Source organism: Rhinopithecus roxellana, chromosome 14 (genome assembly GCF_007565055.1).
Source record: "Rhinopithecus roxellana isolate Shanxi Qingling chromosome 14, ASM756505v1, whole genome shotgun sequence".
In the NCBI taxonomy this organism is placed as follows: domain Eukaryota; kingdom Metazoa; phylum Chordata; class Mammalia; order Primates; family Cercopithecidae; genus Rhinopithecus; species Rhinopithecus roxellana.
This window is the reverse complement of record NC_044562.1, coordinates 46037758-46056580: the sequence shown is the minus strand read 5'-3', so window position 1 is coordinate 46056580 and position 18823 is coordinate 46037758.

Sequence of the window (18823 nt, the reverse complement as noted above, 5' to 3'; positions counted from 1 at the left end):
ATTTTAAATAATAATTGCATAATATAAAGGACATATTTTTAACATCAACTGAATTGGGGGAATAAGATATTGAGGCAATGGGGCGTAGGTAAGCAGATACAAATAGAAATCTAGGCTTAGTCCATTTTTAACAACTGCCAGTAACAGTTCTAAGAATAATCCTTTAAATTAATACTTTAAACATTATAATGCCTAAAATGATTTTGAAAGGCAAATGATTTGAATGATTTCAAACTAAAGTTTGAAATAATGGAAATATATTGTAATACAAATTATATGGCTTTATATAACTAGATTGTTTGTATGCAAATAGCAGCCTAAAATGGCTCATTACCTTTCTGTGAATTATTTGCTATTCAGTTAGACAATGACACTGGTTCATTTCTTAAGCTCTGAATTATGGAAACATCTTTATTGAAGAAGAGTCCTACCTCTAACCTTTCCCATTGTGCTATATTTTAAACCTAACAGAAAGAATGAAAGTAACAAGATGCAAGAATAGGCACTAAAATCCCCTGTAAAGAGGAAATATATAGTGTGGTTTTTATTAAGAAATATAAATTTATTAAATAAGACTAACAGTAGCACAATACATTTAGTAACTACATGTGGAGTTCACTTATGGAAGTGAATGTCTCCAACAACTTATAGGAAATAAAACCTTGACAAGCTCTATTATTAGTGCAGCAAGCTCTTAAAAAATACATTTCAAGCTAATCTTAAGACTAGACAATGACAAAATTCTAATGTTTAGTTAGAACAATATTTCTTAATTTTACATAGAATTATATAGTTTACAAAGTATTTCTCATATATTACCTCACTTGATAAATACTACTTTGCTAAGGGGAAAAGGCAAAAGCTGATATCCATTTTAGAATGGAATGCTAACTACTAGAAAAAATAGATGACTTGCTGAATTTTAACTATTAGCAAGTACTTGAGACAGGGCTAGACCCCAGGTCTCCTTATAGTATCTTTGAGGTTTCCACTAAACCCTTTAGCTTGTCACAGGTTTAGAGTTCAGTCATAGAGTACATTAATATACCTTTGCCGCAAGAGTGGGGTTTATCTAATTCTCTTTTTTAAATTACAGACAATTTTACTAAAACTACTGAACAAAAATTAAAATTCATTTCTGCATAATAGGACCTGGATGGAGCATTTGTTAGTATCTTGTTGGCATTGACTCTAACTCTTTCCCAAGGGTTCCAGGTTTCTATTGCAGAAGGGAAACGGAATCTTCTCAGCTCCATTTTTGGAGCAAGTTACTTGGGTTAATCCAATCAGGACTTCTTTTTCCTGTTTCCTTCTACCCTGAGTATAACCAAACAAAACTGTAGCCCTAGAAGCATTGGTCTCCACCTAAAATGAATCCAGCACCTTTTATGGTAAATCACAGAGATAGAAACAATGCCTTTAGTGACATCATTGAGCCACTAAATCAGGCTTTGCGTGATCTGCTTCTGTTACAAGAGCCAGTAAATTAGGCAAGTTCAAGCTGGCTTTTTAGCTATTGCCAACTGTAAACATTCTAATTGTTGATGAATTTATCAGTTCTAAGCTGAAAGTACTTCCAGTCTCCTCAGTGTTTAAAAGAAATAACTCTCAGAGATATGACCCAAATCCTCCATGCTACTGTCAGTGAACTTACTTTGCTCACTGAACTTTTTTTTGTGTACAGATCCCTGTTCAAGGCCAGATTTCTTGTTGAATCCTCAGTGAAGTCAATGACTGGCTATCATCTCGGTTGAAGGAATCTTTATTTACTTTTTAATTCATACTGTAGTATCAGTTCCTCCAACTAAATAATCTCAATCTTTTGACTTTTTTCCATAGGACTTATTTTTAAGACTTTTAACTTACCTCTATGGGTGACATTGATTTCTCCTTAATGTATCCACATCATTATTAAGTGATCCCTAGAAACTGACAAAACAGAAATCTTGAAATATATGAAATATTTTGCACAACATAAATGGAAAAATCTATACATTTTTAAGAACATACCCCTCTTGTCATGAAACTCGTTTTTCTGATATTACATTATCTGAAAGAAAGCTTCTCTGCATTTATTTCATAGAACACTTCTCACTAGTAGTTTTGTTTAAAATAATAGTAAGTGGCTCTTAAATTGCAAGAATTAATGTCTTTGAGCATTGTTTCTTATTTATTCATTTTTTAAAATCTTCCACATTTTTCGGCCGGGCGCGGTGGCTCAAGCCTGTAATCCCAGCACTTTGGGAGGCCGAGAAGGGCGGATCACGAGGTCAGGAGATCGAGACCATCCCGGCTAACACGGTGAAACCCCGTCTCTACTAAAAAAATACAAGAAACTAGCCGGGCGAGGTGGCGGGCGCCTGTAGTCCCAGCTACTCGGGAGGCTGAGGCAGGAGAATGTCGTAAACCCGGGAGGCGGAGTTTGCAGTGAGCTGAGATCTGACCACTGCACTCCAGTCTGGGTGACAGAGCGAGACTCCTTCTCAAAAAAAAAAAAAAAAAAAAAAAAAAAAAAATCTTCCACATTTTTCATAATGTATTTCTTAATAGATACTCAATAAATGCTTTTTTAAATGAATCACCAAATTTTCTTAATGGTGATCACTTTCATCATTACAGAGTAAGCAAAACAATATTTTGGTAAATAATACATGACTGTTAAACATTTTTAATATTAACTCATGATGTGTCAGTGAGTACCTTTTCTCTCCCTGAAATGTGGAGCTATTAATAGCAATAATAAATATTAATGATAACCACCACTTATTGGAAACTTATGATGAGCCAGGCACTATTCTAAATGATTTGCCTGATTAATTACTCATTGAACACCCATAATTACTCTATGAGGGACACATTATCATTTTACCCATTTCACAGAGGAGACAAAGTACCTTAAGTTTCCATATAAAACTATTTAAGACTCTTGAATAGGGGTTATACAACTAATAATTTGCCATGCCAAGATTCAAATCCTGGCAGTCTAGCAAATGGGATATCCCATAGAATCTGGGAGAATACACAATTGGCATCCTATAGGAAGTACAAAAGACTGAAGGAAAAAAAATGTAAAATACAGGCAAATAGGTACCTGCAAAATTTATTCTATGCTGTACTGTTCTGCCTCTTTTTCATATCTCCAACAATTTCCTGACTCTAACAACACGTACTTTTCTGCAACTACTCTCTGAGAAGTTGTCGGTATCATCTGTGGTTTTACATGTTCCTGGCTTATAAACTATCTTTTCTATCCCCTCATGTGTGGGTTTTTTTCCTCTTTATGGCTCAACTTATCTAGTAATCTGGCAGACTTGAACATCCTGGTAGCCTGACATTCCCATCTTCCTGATTCATGACTCTGGCTGCTTGAGAGGGAGTTTTATAAAAGTAACACCATCAGTCATCTTAGTGGCCTCCACAGTCCAAACTACAGGACTTTGGGTTAGCTCCAGTTTTCAGGATTCTTGATGTGTGGCATTTGAAATTTACCATGTAGTTATTAACTGTCCAGAAAAGTCACCAAGAGTGGTAATTTAAGATAGCTCTTCCTTTTCTTTCCAGAGCTAAATTGAAGTAAAGAAATAAGTCCTGGCCAGGCGCGGTGGCTCAAGCCTGTAATCCCAGCACTTTGGGAGGCCGAGAAGGGCGGATCACGAGGTCAGGAGATCGAGACCATCCTGGCTAACACGGTGAAACCCTGTCTCTACTAAAAATACAAAAACTAGCCGGGCGAGGTGGCGGGCGCCTGTAGTCCCAGCTACTCGGGAGGCTGAGGCAGGAGAATGGCGTAAACCCGGGAGGCGGAGCTTGCAGTGAGCTGAGATCTGGCCACTGCACTCCAGTCCGGGCGACAGAGCGAGACTCCGCCTCAAAAAAAAAAAAAAAAAAAAAAAAAGAAAGAAAAAAGAAATAAGTCCTTAGAATAAGGAAAAGTGGAAATGAATATGGAACCAATAGTTATCAAGTGATTATTATTCAATAGAAGGTAGGTATTTTTCTCATTGAAGGGCAGAATATTCTGACCATCTTCGGGTAACCTGGTTATCAGCAGTAAGTATGGATCAGAGTTCACCGCTTTGCCCAGTTTTTCACAGGACTTCCCAGAGTTACTCCAATACTTTTAAATGAGGCTTGAGAGGAGGGAGTTTACAACCAGGGCATAACTCAAGTCCAGGCTTAACTGGCAAACAGGTCCTAACTATAAACCAGAACTTCGAGTTGCCTCTCCTATTTGTTATCACATCAATTTGAAAGAGAATAGAAAACTTTAAGTTTAAATTCTACCTATTCTAAAATTCAGTATAATTATACTTTGTTACAACTTACTACAAATAGATTTTTACCTAATTATCTTAAGAATGTTATTACTGACTATAGTTGTGTGGCTCTGTTGCAATGTTATTCAGCTACTTGGCACCAAATTCTGAAATGAATGAACAGGAAAACAAAAGACCTAACCGAGAACATAATTTATTTGGCTGTTGATAAGGGGTTTACATTTTTATAGCTGTTGGAATTTCATTATCAGTACATTTATCCAATAGCTATGCTTTTAATATCTAGGTGGTATATGATCACAACTGTGCCTTCAAAAGAACAGACTCTATTAAGAATACCACTAATGCAACTATCAACTTTTTAAATGATTGATGCTTAGCCGACCTCTCAATGCTTTATCTCAGAACTTCTAAGAATATAAAATGACTAGATTCTTAATACAAGGCTGCAATCACACTGCTATTGCCATGTGGAATAACAGTCAGAGTCAATCCTATGATTGTGCTGACAATAACATGAATGCTGAGATTTACCCATGTAGCCAACTGGCAGGCTAGAAAGCAAAAGGAAAAAATAAATAAACAAAACAAACTTTGGGGTTAAAAACATCAGAGAAAAAAATTCCATTTGCTCAAATGTTTCCCTTGCATTTATAATTGCCATTATTAACACAATATTTTTCTTTAAAGTCAAGAAATTTTTTCTTCCTACATAATTTTACCCACACCTCTTTGATTATATGCTCTAAGATAATAAGCATAGTTGCCAGTAGAGGCTTAGGGATTTTACAAACATCAATCAATGTCACAGTTAGAAGTAGATACATCAAAAGATACAGCAATAAAACCTAAAGTGTCTTCATTATGACACTAGTCAGTTATTTCATTAAGGAACATTTTAGATTAAAAGTAAAATGCACTTTATCAGAGTAGTAAATCTTTATCAGAGCAGAAAAGTTTATATTAACTATCTGGGGTAAAATAAGAGAAAAAAGAGAAAATATGATATTCCTTTAATATCTCATATAAAAAGGGATTTTAATCATAACCCTAATTCCTGCTTTTTCTCCTTCAGTCTAAACGAGCACAGCTCTTGGGCTCTGGAAATTCTGGTAAGCTGAGAGAGACAGCACATAAGGAGTTAGGAGTCTCACGTGCCTGTTGATTGGAAGCAGGTGCAGCAATGTGCTCTCTAATAAGCTACTCTTAGGCCCCAGGTTCATTCCATGTGTTCTAATGCAAGGGGTGAGGTGAAGGATAGGAAGTTCTGGGTTCTTTTCTTCTGAGAGAAGGATTATTAGCGCAGGAGCCACAGGATATGGAAGAGTAGGTGTATTAGTTCATTCTCACACTGCTATGAATAACTACAAAGAAAAGACGTTTAATTGACTCAAAGGTCTGCATGGCTGGGGAGGCCTCAGGAAACTTACAATTATGGCAGAAGGTGAAGGGGAAGTGAGCACATCTTCACATGAAGGAGCAGGCGAGAGAGCGAGCGAGTGAAGGGGGAAGTGCCACACTTTTAAACCACCAGATCTCGTGAGAACTCACTCACTATCACGAGAACAACATAGGGGAAATCTGCCCCCGGGATCCAATCACCTCCCACCAGGCCCCTCCCCTGACACATGGGGATTGCAATTCAACTTGAGATTTGGGTGAGGATACAGATTCAAACAATATTAGTAGCCATATAAATTGGGGAAAGCTGAAAAAAGAGGCTCTAAAGAGGATACCCTATGAGAACAATAGTGCTCTTTAGTTATTTGTCTCCCCTACTCCAAGTTCAAAACCCCAGAACCCGGCTCAGTTGTATTCTTGACTCATATCAGAAACTAAATAAGTGGAAGGATTCTGGAGCTCTCCAAAGTAGTTTAATACACTATTAAAGTTTCCTACATCTACCTCTGAGGTCCTGAGCCCAGACAGCGTGTGTTTGTGGCTGAAAATCACAAACACACTGCAGTTTCTAGCAACAAAATAATACTCTCCATGGAGTTTCTAGATTCCTTAAGTGTCCCTCAATCAGTTCCTCCACCTCTTGGAATCTATATAGCTCAGGGTTACTGCTACCATTGCCTCAAGAAGGTAAGATCCACGAAGAAAACTGAGATGTTATCTCTTAGAATGCTTTCTTAAAATTGCTTTAGTTTTAAAATTTCAATATCGATTCAAGAAAGCAAGCCAGTGTCATACTACAGGGCATTACAGATATACCTTGTTTTATTGTGCTTCACAGATTTTGAAGATTTGTGGGAAGCCTTTGTTAATTAAGCACATCTACCCCTATCGTTTTTCCAACAGCGTGTACTCATTTCATGTCTCTAAGTGTTCACCTTGAGTGGATGAAGAGTTGCTTCTTATGAATGAGCAAAGAAAGTGGTTTCTTTGGATAGACTCTACTCCCAGTGAAGGTGCTATGAACATTGTTAAAATAACAACAAGGAATTTAGAATGTTCCATAAATTTATTTGATAAAACAGTAGCAGGGTTTGAGAGGACTGACTCTATAGAATTTTAAAAGAAGTTCTACTGTGGGTAAAATGCTGTCCAACAGCATCATGTACCAGAAAGAAATCTTTCATGAAAATAAGAACCTAATTGACCTGGCAAATTTCAATGTGCTATTTTAAGTTTCTAGAGCCACACCAACCTTCAGCAACCAGCACCCTGATCAGTCAGCAACCATCAACATAAAAGCAAAACCTTCTACCAGCAAAAAGTATGATACTGAAAGCTGAGATGATTGATAGCATTTTAGTACAATAAAATATTTTTAATTAAGGTATTTACATTTGTGTTCTAGACATAATGCTATTGCATACCGAAAAAACTATATTATAGGGTAAGCATAACTTTTATATGCACTGGAAAACAAAAAATTTGTGTGTCTTTCTTTATTGCAATGTTCACTTTACTGGAGTGGTCTAGAACTGATCTTGCAATATTTCTGAGGTCTGTTTGTAGCCCAGATTACTGTCTATGAACTCAGTGTGAGCTTTCTGATTACACAGGACATTATGTGAAATATTTTAAATATAATCTTTGCCTAAAACAGACCCCACCATTTTCTTAGCTGAAATATGCTAACACCTTTATAAAACTAACAAATTCTCACATATCCTCTCTCCCCAAAAGGTGAAAAAAAAATTGTGAATCCTTCAAAAGTAGCTAACTCAGAGGCATATCTGGAAAATAAAGCATATTTCTGTTGCCTGGACATTGGTTTTTTGTTTACTTTATAGGAGTACACATCCTTTAGCAAATGAACTGAAGATCCCGAATTTACCTACGTTAATGCTGAATTAGATAATTTCATATGTCATACTTAATTCCCAAATGTATCCATGTTTTCATAAGCTCCTTAAACTACCATAAAGCTTAAATATCAAGAAGAAAACATTATGAAACTGAATAAAATGATTTTAAAGTAATTGTTAGTATCCTCATAAGCAATTTAAAATAATTAAAACAAATTCTAACATAATAGATTTGAAAGGGAATCTTTGGATTCTGTTTCCAGAGCAAATGTTCCATTTGGAAATTCTAACAATGAAAACTGTGGTGTTAGTGAAATATTCCCTTCAAATCTATGGTTTTTGGAAGATCTCCCTGAATTTCTTATATTTTTAGATTCCAAAAACTTTATCTACTGTAAAATACATAATCTCCTTAATCTGAAATGGCCAAATCAAGGAACTCTTACCATTATAATTTCTTATATCTTCCTCTGAAAGATGAATTCCAGTCATCCTTAAAGTAGTCTAGCAGTTTTAAGATAGTCTCAAAATATAGTCTAATTTATTTTCATGAAAATAAATCCTCATCTCCCTAGGTTATACTTTGATGGGTTATCTCACCTTATATTTATATTTAAGCTTCTTTCTTTACAGCTTATTAGAATAAATCACTCAATTTAAAATCTTTCATGAGAAGCAAGTAGATTTTAGACACAATTATGCCACCACTGTGTCTAACCTCTCTCTCATCTTATCAAGAAAATGACTAATAATAGAATAAGCTCTTTGCTGAGCTCATTGATCTTGCCTTGATTCCACAAATAGATTCTGTGTTCCAGCATGTACAATCTTGATACAGATCATATGCTATTATTGTATCAACAAAGCCTGTACCATAATATTCCTCTAAGCCACAGACAAAGGAGAAGTTTATGGCAAATAAAATGTTTTTATTATATGGTATAGTGAATGAGTTAGCTCTACCACTGTTTTGAACAGATCTAAATAATTCACATCTATTTTAGATTAATATCCTATAATAAGTAGAAAATGCAAGTACTACATGTTACTGGTTTTATTTATTACCAAAAACCAATAATAAATATAAAAACAAATAAAACTATTGGCTAATTATTGTCAGAAAGTACAATATGAATAGCTGAAAATTGAATTACTTTTGATATAATTTATCAAATTTTAAGTTAATACTAAATTCTACTTTTCAACAGATTAATTAATTCTATCATTTTTAGATGTTTTGCTGTCATTCATCCTAAAATGTCCATTAAGTAGTCCTTTCCCCAAAAGGGTTTCAGGGTAGATATTTATGAATATTAATGAATAACAAGGTGATTGAATAGCAATGGCATATCTTAAAAAGAATATATCAAAATCAACTCTTTCATGCAATATCATTGCAATACATTGAAAACTTGTCCAAGGAACTTAGCAATGAAAAAACTCCCTTCTGAAAATAAAAATGGTACTGCCCAGAGGTTCTGCTGTAACTTAGTTCTCTTTGCAAACAAATGGCCCTTTACCACTTAGTTATAATTGTTTATAGTTTATTTTACCTACTCAGTGTTACCAATATAATAACTATTTTTGAGAATGTTTATCTTGCTTATTTTAAATATTAGTACCTTTCAGCCCTCATAGTTCAGGATTATCACTTTTTGAGCTGTGTTTATTTTGTTTTTATGTATTTATATATGTATGCATGCAATTTATGTATTTATTTCTTTTGTCTCATGGTATTTAATGAAATCCTATAACGTGCCCAGGACCACATACACTGTGGAGAGAAAAGAGCATATTGCAAAAGTCTTCTGCAACCTGTTCATGAGCTATGACACCCAGGACCTCTCTACCCTGAGCTCCCTTTCAATACCACACAAGGCCAGAACACCTTCCGTGTCCCTGTGGTTTCTTGCAGTTTTGTGTTCCTGAGATGCATGTGCTTTTCTCTAATTCTAGGATAGCTCTAAGTTTGGTCTGAGGAGAAAGGCCGCAGGCTTGCAAGTTTGTAATCTTGTCAGCTCTTTGTCATTTATATAATTTAATATTATGAGTTACTTTAAGTCCATTTTGAAACTTGGTCTGATTGTGTTTTCTTACACATAACAAAAATTATATTGAATGCCTTTTTCCAGTCACTTAACATTACACCACTCTTGGGCCATGTGGGTAATGTCAGCCACTGTCTCCTCTCTCATGGCATCCATCAGTGCCTAAATGAGAGCAGCATCTCTGACTCTTCATCACATAAATTGACTCTTTTCCAGAAGCAACTATATCCCCTTTATCTGTCTGCTTTGCTGAGAGTAAAATTCCTAGTTCAGATTCAGATCATCTATAAGTCAGAGGACCATGATGACAAAATTAAATTATGGCTTAAATAAAATAGATTTGTCTCCAGGCTAGTATGAGAGGGGTATGAAAAAAGACTTTATTATATACAAATTACAACAATAATTAGAATTTATATTATTTAGATGTTTTCTCAGGTACTTTCATAATGTGAGCATGTCTTAGTCTTAGTAATATTTTAAAATTCAAAATTTATTTAAATTGCATAATTTGTATGATTTAAGTTATCATTTCTATTGAATTATGTTCTTATAAGTTGTCTACTGAATTTCTATTTAAATACAACAGCTGTTAAGACTACATTAATTCCTAATGAGCTCATTTAGTAGGTAGCATTAAATTGTTTCTTATTTGTTTATAGCCTATCAGAAATCATCCACAGTTTATTGATATAACCTTTAGGAAAAAGTATGTGCTCAGATTACTCACCAACATTTGAGTTATCAAATTCAATTATCTTAAATTCAATGTAAAATAACTTGTTACACTTGTTTTGCAATATGTGAAAATCTATTTCCAAGAATATTTAGAGTATACCATTTCTAAGTAAAACACCAAAAAAGTAAAATCATTTTCTGTACAGTGTCTTAATGACATATTCTAGAATTTCTGTATTTGTTTCTTTTTATCTACTGCAGTCTCCTTCGGGTTATTTGTACACACAGGGTATAGAAGAATTTTAATTCAGTCTGTCATCCCTTTACTCACAAACATTCATTGACCTCCAATCATATGCTGTGTATTTCGTTAATCATCAAGAATACTGAGCCAATTGGAAAAGAGAAAACATATTGGAAACACATACAATGTATCATGAAAATATTAATTATATTATAAATTTATTTACTATATTGAGTATATTATATTAAACATATATAACATATACTATATCAATTATATATTATAAAATATTTATATAATATAAATATATAATTATATATTATAAAATACTTTAAATGAGCTGTATATGAAGAATGATCTAACAAATATCTATGCAGCCATTGCTTAGTTTTAACATAATTTAAAATTTTCATGCATTTGCTTCATATTTTTTTAAATAAAGCATTACAGATAAAATTAATCTTTCTGTACAATCCTCTTTATTCTCTCCCTATTTTCTTTCTCCAGAAGTAACAACTCTCCTGAATTTTATTTTTATAATTCATCATTTTATACTTGTAATACGTGAGTGTTGAAATAATATATAACATTGATTGGCATGCTTTCATACTTTTGTAAACAGCATTCTACTTTATGTATCTTTACTTATTTACTCTTATCAATATCATGCAATTAGATTTATATACATTGAATTAATTCCAACAATTTCCCCATAAAAGCATCCCTTTTGTGAGAAATCTTTTATATATTTTCCTGTTATCACGAGCAAGCATTACTTCTAGTATTCCTAGAAATGAAATTGCTTTGTAGAATGTAAGGTAAATTTATTCTGTACCTTCTCCAGAATGGTTGTGCCAATCTACTCTTCCACCAACATTGTATATTCTATGTTTCTTTGTATCCTTTTCAACTGATGTATTTTACGTTTTTCTCCATGCTGAGAATGAAGCAGAAACTTGTTTTGATTAGTAGATAAATGAGTCCCTTTTCACATATTTATCAGCCTCTTTATTTTCTTCTTTTGTGTATATTTCCTGTTCATATTCATAGACTAGTTTTCTATTGAGCTGTCAGTTTTGTTTTTCTTTTTTAAGGGGTTCTCTTCATCACTGCAGGTCTGAAAGCATGTGTTCCCACTGGCATCATATGAAGCGCCAGTACAGGAGTTAAGAAGAAATTACTTCGGCAGATAATGAGGGTATGGAAGTGTTTCCTAAGACTTTTCTTTTAATGAAAAGCAGTACCAAATTATTTTCCTTTCTAACAAAGAGTAGCCTGTAAAATCGAGCTGCAGACATAGATGTTGGCAGTTGTGCCAATCATGTTCAAGATGGTGGCTCCATCTTCCCTTCACTTTGTCAACCACGTGTACAGTAAGGAGCAGACAAGATGGTGCTGGCCAAGGGGAAAGTTTATTTGCATAAGATGATTAGAGTGGGGCGCCAGTCTTCCTGCGCACTATGTAAAGGTCATACCTGATGGAGCCAATCTGTGAGCCTTATGTAAATCAGACACTGCCTCCTTAAGTCTGACTATAAAATCTGGTGCATCAGCTGCCAGCCAGCCTTTTCCTCTCAGAAGGCCCCTCTCTCTCACTAGAGAGCAAGCTGTTTTCCTTGCTCTTTCTTTCTCTTTCTCTTGCCTATTAAACCTGCACTCCTAAACTTCTTGTACGTATCCATGTCCTGAATTTTCCTGGCATGAGAGGACAAACCCCTGGTATTTACCCCAAATAACCTGTTCAGCACCACAGTAGAACAATTTACAATATGGCTTTTAAAATCTTTGTGGTTGTCGTAAGAACTACATTGGCTAAAACATACAAAGCATTTATTAAGCCTGGTACATAATATGCACACAATAACAGTCGCCACTATCATCATAATCATCATCTTATCCTCATCTTTATTACTATATATCAATTTGTCATACCTGTGTACATTGGTTTCCAGACTCCATATTTAATCACCAGGTATTTGTTGCTATTAGATAACTAATATATAGTTTCCATTTCTTTAATTTTACATTCTCTGAATGATCTTGTTTTACATGTAGGTCTTTTAGGCAGAGTAAGTTTTTATTTTTTTAATTCATTTACCATCTCTCATTTAATAGGTAAGTGAAATAAATGTATACTCACGTGATTACTAATACACATGAACTTAACTATTTCACATTATTTTATGATTTATTTGTTACTTATTCCTTTTGAACTTTCTTGTTTTGTATCAAGGACGGATAAAAGTATTCCATAGTTTTCTTTCCCCCTTGTGATGTTTGGAAACCATTCTTTCAGTGGTCACTTTTAGATATTTGACATAAATTCTTAACTATATATTTTTCTGTCAATGTCTGAAGTTAATTATTATTTTTATTCCCTTCTTGAACACTACAAAGAACTCAGCATGCTTTAATCTTGACATTTTGTCTGTAGTTTTATTTATATTTTGATTAACACGAAAATTTAATTCTATTTTTCAGTCAAAAGTTAATTGAATTTACTAAGATATATTTAAATTCCTATACCCACCATTTTTTATTATTCCACACATTTCTGTCTTCATTTATCTTTTTTCTTTTTCAGTGCATCTTTAAATAGGCTTTTTAATTAAGGTTTTTGTGTGGTAGACATTCTTGTAACCTTATTCCTGAAAATGTTTTTATTTTGTCCTTATACTTGAATAACCACTTCTTTAATTACACCGTTCTAGATTAACAGGTATATTTGCTCAACAACTTGAAGATACACTTCTACTTTCTCCTGGAGCCTATTATTGTGTAGGAAGTCATCTCTCAGTTTACTGTTATGCCTTTATAGGTAATCTGTATTTTCTCTGTTATTGCTTTAAAAAATTTTTTTAATTAAAGTTCTGTAGGTTTACTATGTGCTTAGGTGTGGAGTTTCATTTACAGTTTTTAGGTACTCAAACCACATTTGTTATCTAAATATTGTCTTGCCTCAATTTGAAAAAAATTACAGCTGTTATTCCTTCAAATATTGCTTCTCCATCATTATAATTATTTTATTTCCTTAGAACTCCTATGAGATACACCTTGGAGGTATTTAATCCAACTTCTATGCCACTCAACCACTCTTTGTTTTCTGAAAAACATTCTGGATGAATCTGTCAATATTGTGTTCCACTTCATTAATTATTCCTTCCTATATGTGAAACACAGAGTTTATAATGTCTATTGAGTTGTTTTTTTTTTTTTTAATCTCAGGGATTTTTTTTTTTTTTGAAGATTTCTACTTTACTTCCTTCTCCATAGCCAAAATTTTTGTTTTATTTCTGCCTGTTTTTGTCATATAACATTTTGTTCCTTAGAGATTACTTCCTTAAACTCTTTGAGTCAAAACCCTCTGGTTATACTCAAATGAAATTTTATGCCATATTATTTTATAAGACTGATTTCCTTTGGAATTATCTCATGCCTTACTTGCTGATTTTGTTGGCTGTCTTCATTCATATTGATTTTCTTCTTGTGTTTCAAAATGTAGACTCTTCATATCATTTATCATTTTTAGTGGGAGATGCGGGATTTTGTATTTTGTTTTCTTTCCCATCCTCTCTCTACATTACTTTTTGTATAGTGGAGAGTTTCTCAATTGCCTGTAATTATCTTTGGGACCCTTGAGTTCACAAGCAAAGCTTATGATTATGTTTCATGGTTACTGCCCCCTGGTGATATTGGTAATATTGCGGATTCAGTCTTCAGGGTGGTACTTGGCTCAGTTTATGAACTCAAAGGTGAATCCATCTTCCCACTAGCCATTCTAACCCTTCCTCTCAAGGAGCAGCTTCCCAGGCAGAAGTGGCTAGTCTGTTTTGCAGTCTTATTTTACAAGAGAAATATCAGAAGTTACCCTGTACCTAAGTTGTAGGCAATGAGTGTCTCTGATTTTCAATCCCCATGTCCTGTTAGAATGTTAATATTCACTATCCCAAAAAGGTCAAAACCACAGATGCTTCTGCCAGCATCTCCAAAAAGTTTCTCAAATAACCTAAAAATAGAACTATTGTATGATACAGTGATTCCATTGCTAGGTATATAGGCAAAATAAAGGAAATTAGTGTATCAAAGAGATATCTGAACTCTCATGTTTATTGCAGCACTATTCACAGTAGCCAAGATTTGGAACCAACCTAAGTGTTCACCAACAAATGAAAGCATAAAGAAAATGTGGTGCATATGAAATGTTACACAATGGAATATTATTCCGTTATAAACAATGAAATGCCATTTTCGACAACATGGTCAGAACTGGAGGACACTATGTGAAGTGAAATAAACCAGGCACAGACAGACAGATTCTGCATGCTCTCACTCATATGTGGGAGCTAAAAATTAAATCAGTCAATCTCATGGAGATCGAGAGTAGAATGCTGATTAACAGAGGCTGGAAAGGGTAGCAAGTAGGGAGGGATAAAGTGAAGATGGTAAATGTGTGCAAAAATATGATTAGATAGAATAAGACATTTGATAGCAAAACAAGATGACAATAGTAAATAATAATTTGTTATATATTTTAAGATAACTGAAAGAGTGGAATTGGAATATTCCTAACACAAAGAAATGATAAACACTTGTAGGCAATGGATACCCCAATTACCCTAATTAGACTGTTACACACTGTATACCTGTATCAAACATTACATGTATCCCCAAAATGTATACACCTATTATGTACCCATAATAATTAAAAATTAAAAGAGACATAGCAATAGTTAGATAAGAAAGGAGAAAGGAGTCTATGCAGTTATACCTACTTAAAGTATAATGGCCATTAGAGTGGCTATTAGCCATTTTCATCTAAAAGATGAAAGATAACAAATGTTGGCAAGGATGTGGAGAAAAAGGAATCTTTGCACACCGTTCATGGGAACCTAAGTTAGTAGAGCCATTATGGAAAACAGTATGGATGTTCCTCAAAATATTAAAAATACAACTACCGTATGATCCAACAATCTCATTACTGTGTATATATCCAAAGGATTTAAAATCAGTATGTCAAAGAGATATCTGAACTCCAATATTCATTGCAACATTAATGGCAATATCCAAGAAACGGAATCCACCCTAATAGTCTATCAACAGAAGACTGAATAAAAAAATATGGTATGTACACATTCAGCCATAAAAAGGAAGGAAATCCTGTCATTTTCATCAACATGGATGAACCTGGAAAAATATCATCATGATCTCACTTACATGTGGAATCTAAAATAATGGAATTCATAAGAAATAGAGTGGTGGTTACCAGCGACTGGGTTGGGGGGCTAGGGGAATGGTTAGGGAGATTTTGGTCAAAGAATACAAAATTCCAGTTAGGTAAGCGACATCAGTTTAAAAGATTTATTGTACCACATGGTAAACAAACTAATTTAATATTATAGCTACTTGGACAATGTGACAACATTCAATTTTCAGTCAGGTCACATATTTATCTTTATTTTCCTATTTCTAAAATTAGATATAATCATTTTTCTAAACTATTCCCATCCTATAATCACCAATTGAAATATACTCAATTGGCCGGGCGCTGTGGCTCACCCCTGTAATCCTAGCACTTTGGGAGGCCGAGGCGGGCAGATTGCCTGAGCTCAGGAGTTTGAGAACAGCCTGGGCAACACAGTGAAACCTATCTCTACTAAAATACAAAAAATTAGCCTGGGCGATAGAGTGAGACTCTATCTCAAAATAAATAAACAAATAAATAAATAAATGCCTTTAAAATATAGACTTACATTAATCACTTTTTCAGACAACAAGTCTGCTACTTGTTAATAATGGGCTTTTTACCATTTTTTAGTATTTTTTGATAAAACTTGTATGGTTTATTTTTATTAACGTTGTCCGTTTTTTCCACTGTTCCCTCATATACTTGGAAGCAATTGTCTTGATTAGTTAAGTACATATAGTCACTGCTGATTTAGAAGTTATTAAATTAAGACTTTATATGCTTCACACTTTGATCAAAACATTTAAGCATACTTCACTAACTTCTCAAAGCAACATTATGACAGAGTCTGAGCATGCCCCTTCCCACAGCACATAAATCAAGTGCAGTGCCCTCAAATACTTATCTGTCTACCCACCCATAGCAATGATAGAAAGCAACACCCAGATAACTTGGTTAAAACATGATTTATTTCTAAAGTTACAAAAATATTGAAGTGGAAATGGATGCACCTTTGAAATCTATGATGACTACATGGGTATGTGTATTTATGAGATATATGTAATACATATTTTTTCAGTGACACTTGAAAGAAACAAATATGGAAAGTTAAACCAAGTAGTCCTGCCCAAGTTAGACAACTGTATAAGAATGGCAAGCAACAGGCATTTGAAAAGTTACCATGTAAGAAAAATATTTTCAGTGTATCTTTCATAATGTTAATTAGTTGATACCACTTTATACAATATACATTTTAATAATTAGCATCCCCCATATTTTGAGGCAACATAAAATGAGTGAAGTGTCTTAGATATATGTGAATAATTTTGACTGTAATCTTACAACCTTTATTTCCTTTATGAACTCATGCTTAATCTTGAAGGACATGTTTGTTCTTCATTCTTTATTGTTTTATATTTGCATTATTATGAAAATTAAGTGAGAAAACCTTCAGATAATAAAATATATTCTGTACAGTACACCTAAAGATGTAATATTAAACATAATCTCTGCTATTACTATCAAAATGAATATTGGAATAATAGGCTACTTTAAGAGGTACATAGAGAAAATTTTCTAATAGGCTTACTACAAAATGATGGTTAATTATACTGACCTCATAAGGTTTCTGTGTGGGATGACTAATAAACTATTGAAAATTCAATTCAGATTTAAAGTTCTTCAACTGTATATTATAATCAGGAATATTGTCAAAAACTATCAAAAATGAATATGTTTTCTTGATGAAATTAAATCTAGCAGTGAGAAAAAACACATCGTCTAACTACACATTATTTCCCTTTTCAAATACTGACCCTGCTCACTTGATAATGAAGGCTCAGACCACATTCCATCTAAAAGGCTCTGGCATAAATAGATTGAATGTCAGAGTCTGAATCAACAAAAACAATTGCAACAATTATTGTTATTTTACCATCATCATTACAGTTGAAACAATTTGAGGAATTAAGCACTAAGAATACCAGACATTAAAAATACCAGAAAGTTCTATGACTGAAAATGTTCATTGGCCTTCAAAAAAAGTAATTAGCATGTCTCATTCCAAACTCAAGAGCGTTGTCAAGCATTCTATTCTATCTGTTAAACTGTAGGAGTAAGAAAGAAAAGATCATTAATCAAATTGATACCATGAATATGTATGTATAAACAAACGTGTGTGCAAGGAAATTCCAAATCGATATGCAGTAAAATTTAGATGATAAATGTGTAGGAAATTCTAACATATTATTGAAAATTTTAGACCTTAAAAAATGCGGCTGGGCGCAGTGGCTCACGCCTGTAATGCGAGCACTTTGGGAGGCCGAGGCAGGCGGATCACGAGGTCAGGAGATTGAGACCATCCTGGCTAACATGGTGAAATCCCGTCTCTACTAAAAATACAAAAAATTAGCTGAGTGTGCTGGCCGATGCCTGTAGTCCCAGCTACTCCGGAGGCTGAGGCAGGAGAATGGCGTGAACCCCGGAGGCGGAGCTTGCAGTGAGCCGAGATGCTGTCACTGCACTCCCGCCTAGGGGACAGAGCAAGACTCCGTCTCAAAAACAAACACCTCCAAAAAAACCGCAATGAATGACCTTTAAAAAGAAACTATACATATGGCTTTTAGAAGATATAAATCGAACATTAAATTTTAGTAATATTGTTACCTGTGAAACAAATTATAGGTGTTAGATGATTGACCAAAGATTAGGTGGAAAATTCATGTAGTCTGTTAAAAAATATTATAATGCCTTAAATTTCTGACATCTCCATTTTCTTCAAATTTTTTTATTTCGGGTAATCATCATCCTGAAGTTAAAAAGTTTTTGTGTCAATTATTTAAAAATATCTGGATCTCATTAAAACTATTTTTTTAAGACTTTCTGTCATCTGTCACAGGCTGAAGCAACTATTATGTCCCTTTGTCAACTATATCCAGGCACACAATTAATGAAATAGAAGAAGTTAGTCATTCACCAGCTCTAGAATGCTTTGCCTGCCCTGCTCTCGTGCAAAAATCCACCACCTGTGACACTCTGTTTTATTTTTTGTTTGTTTGCTTTTTACACTACCCATTTGAATATGGCTTTGGTTTGGGAAGCCTGCTTTATTTGGGAAAGCTAAACTAACATCA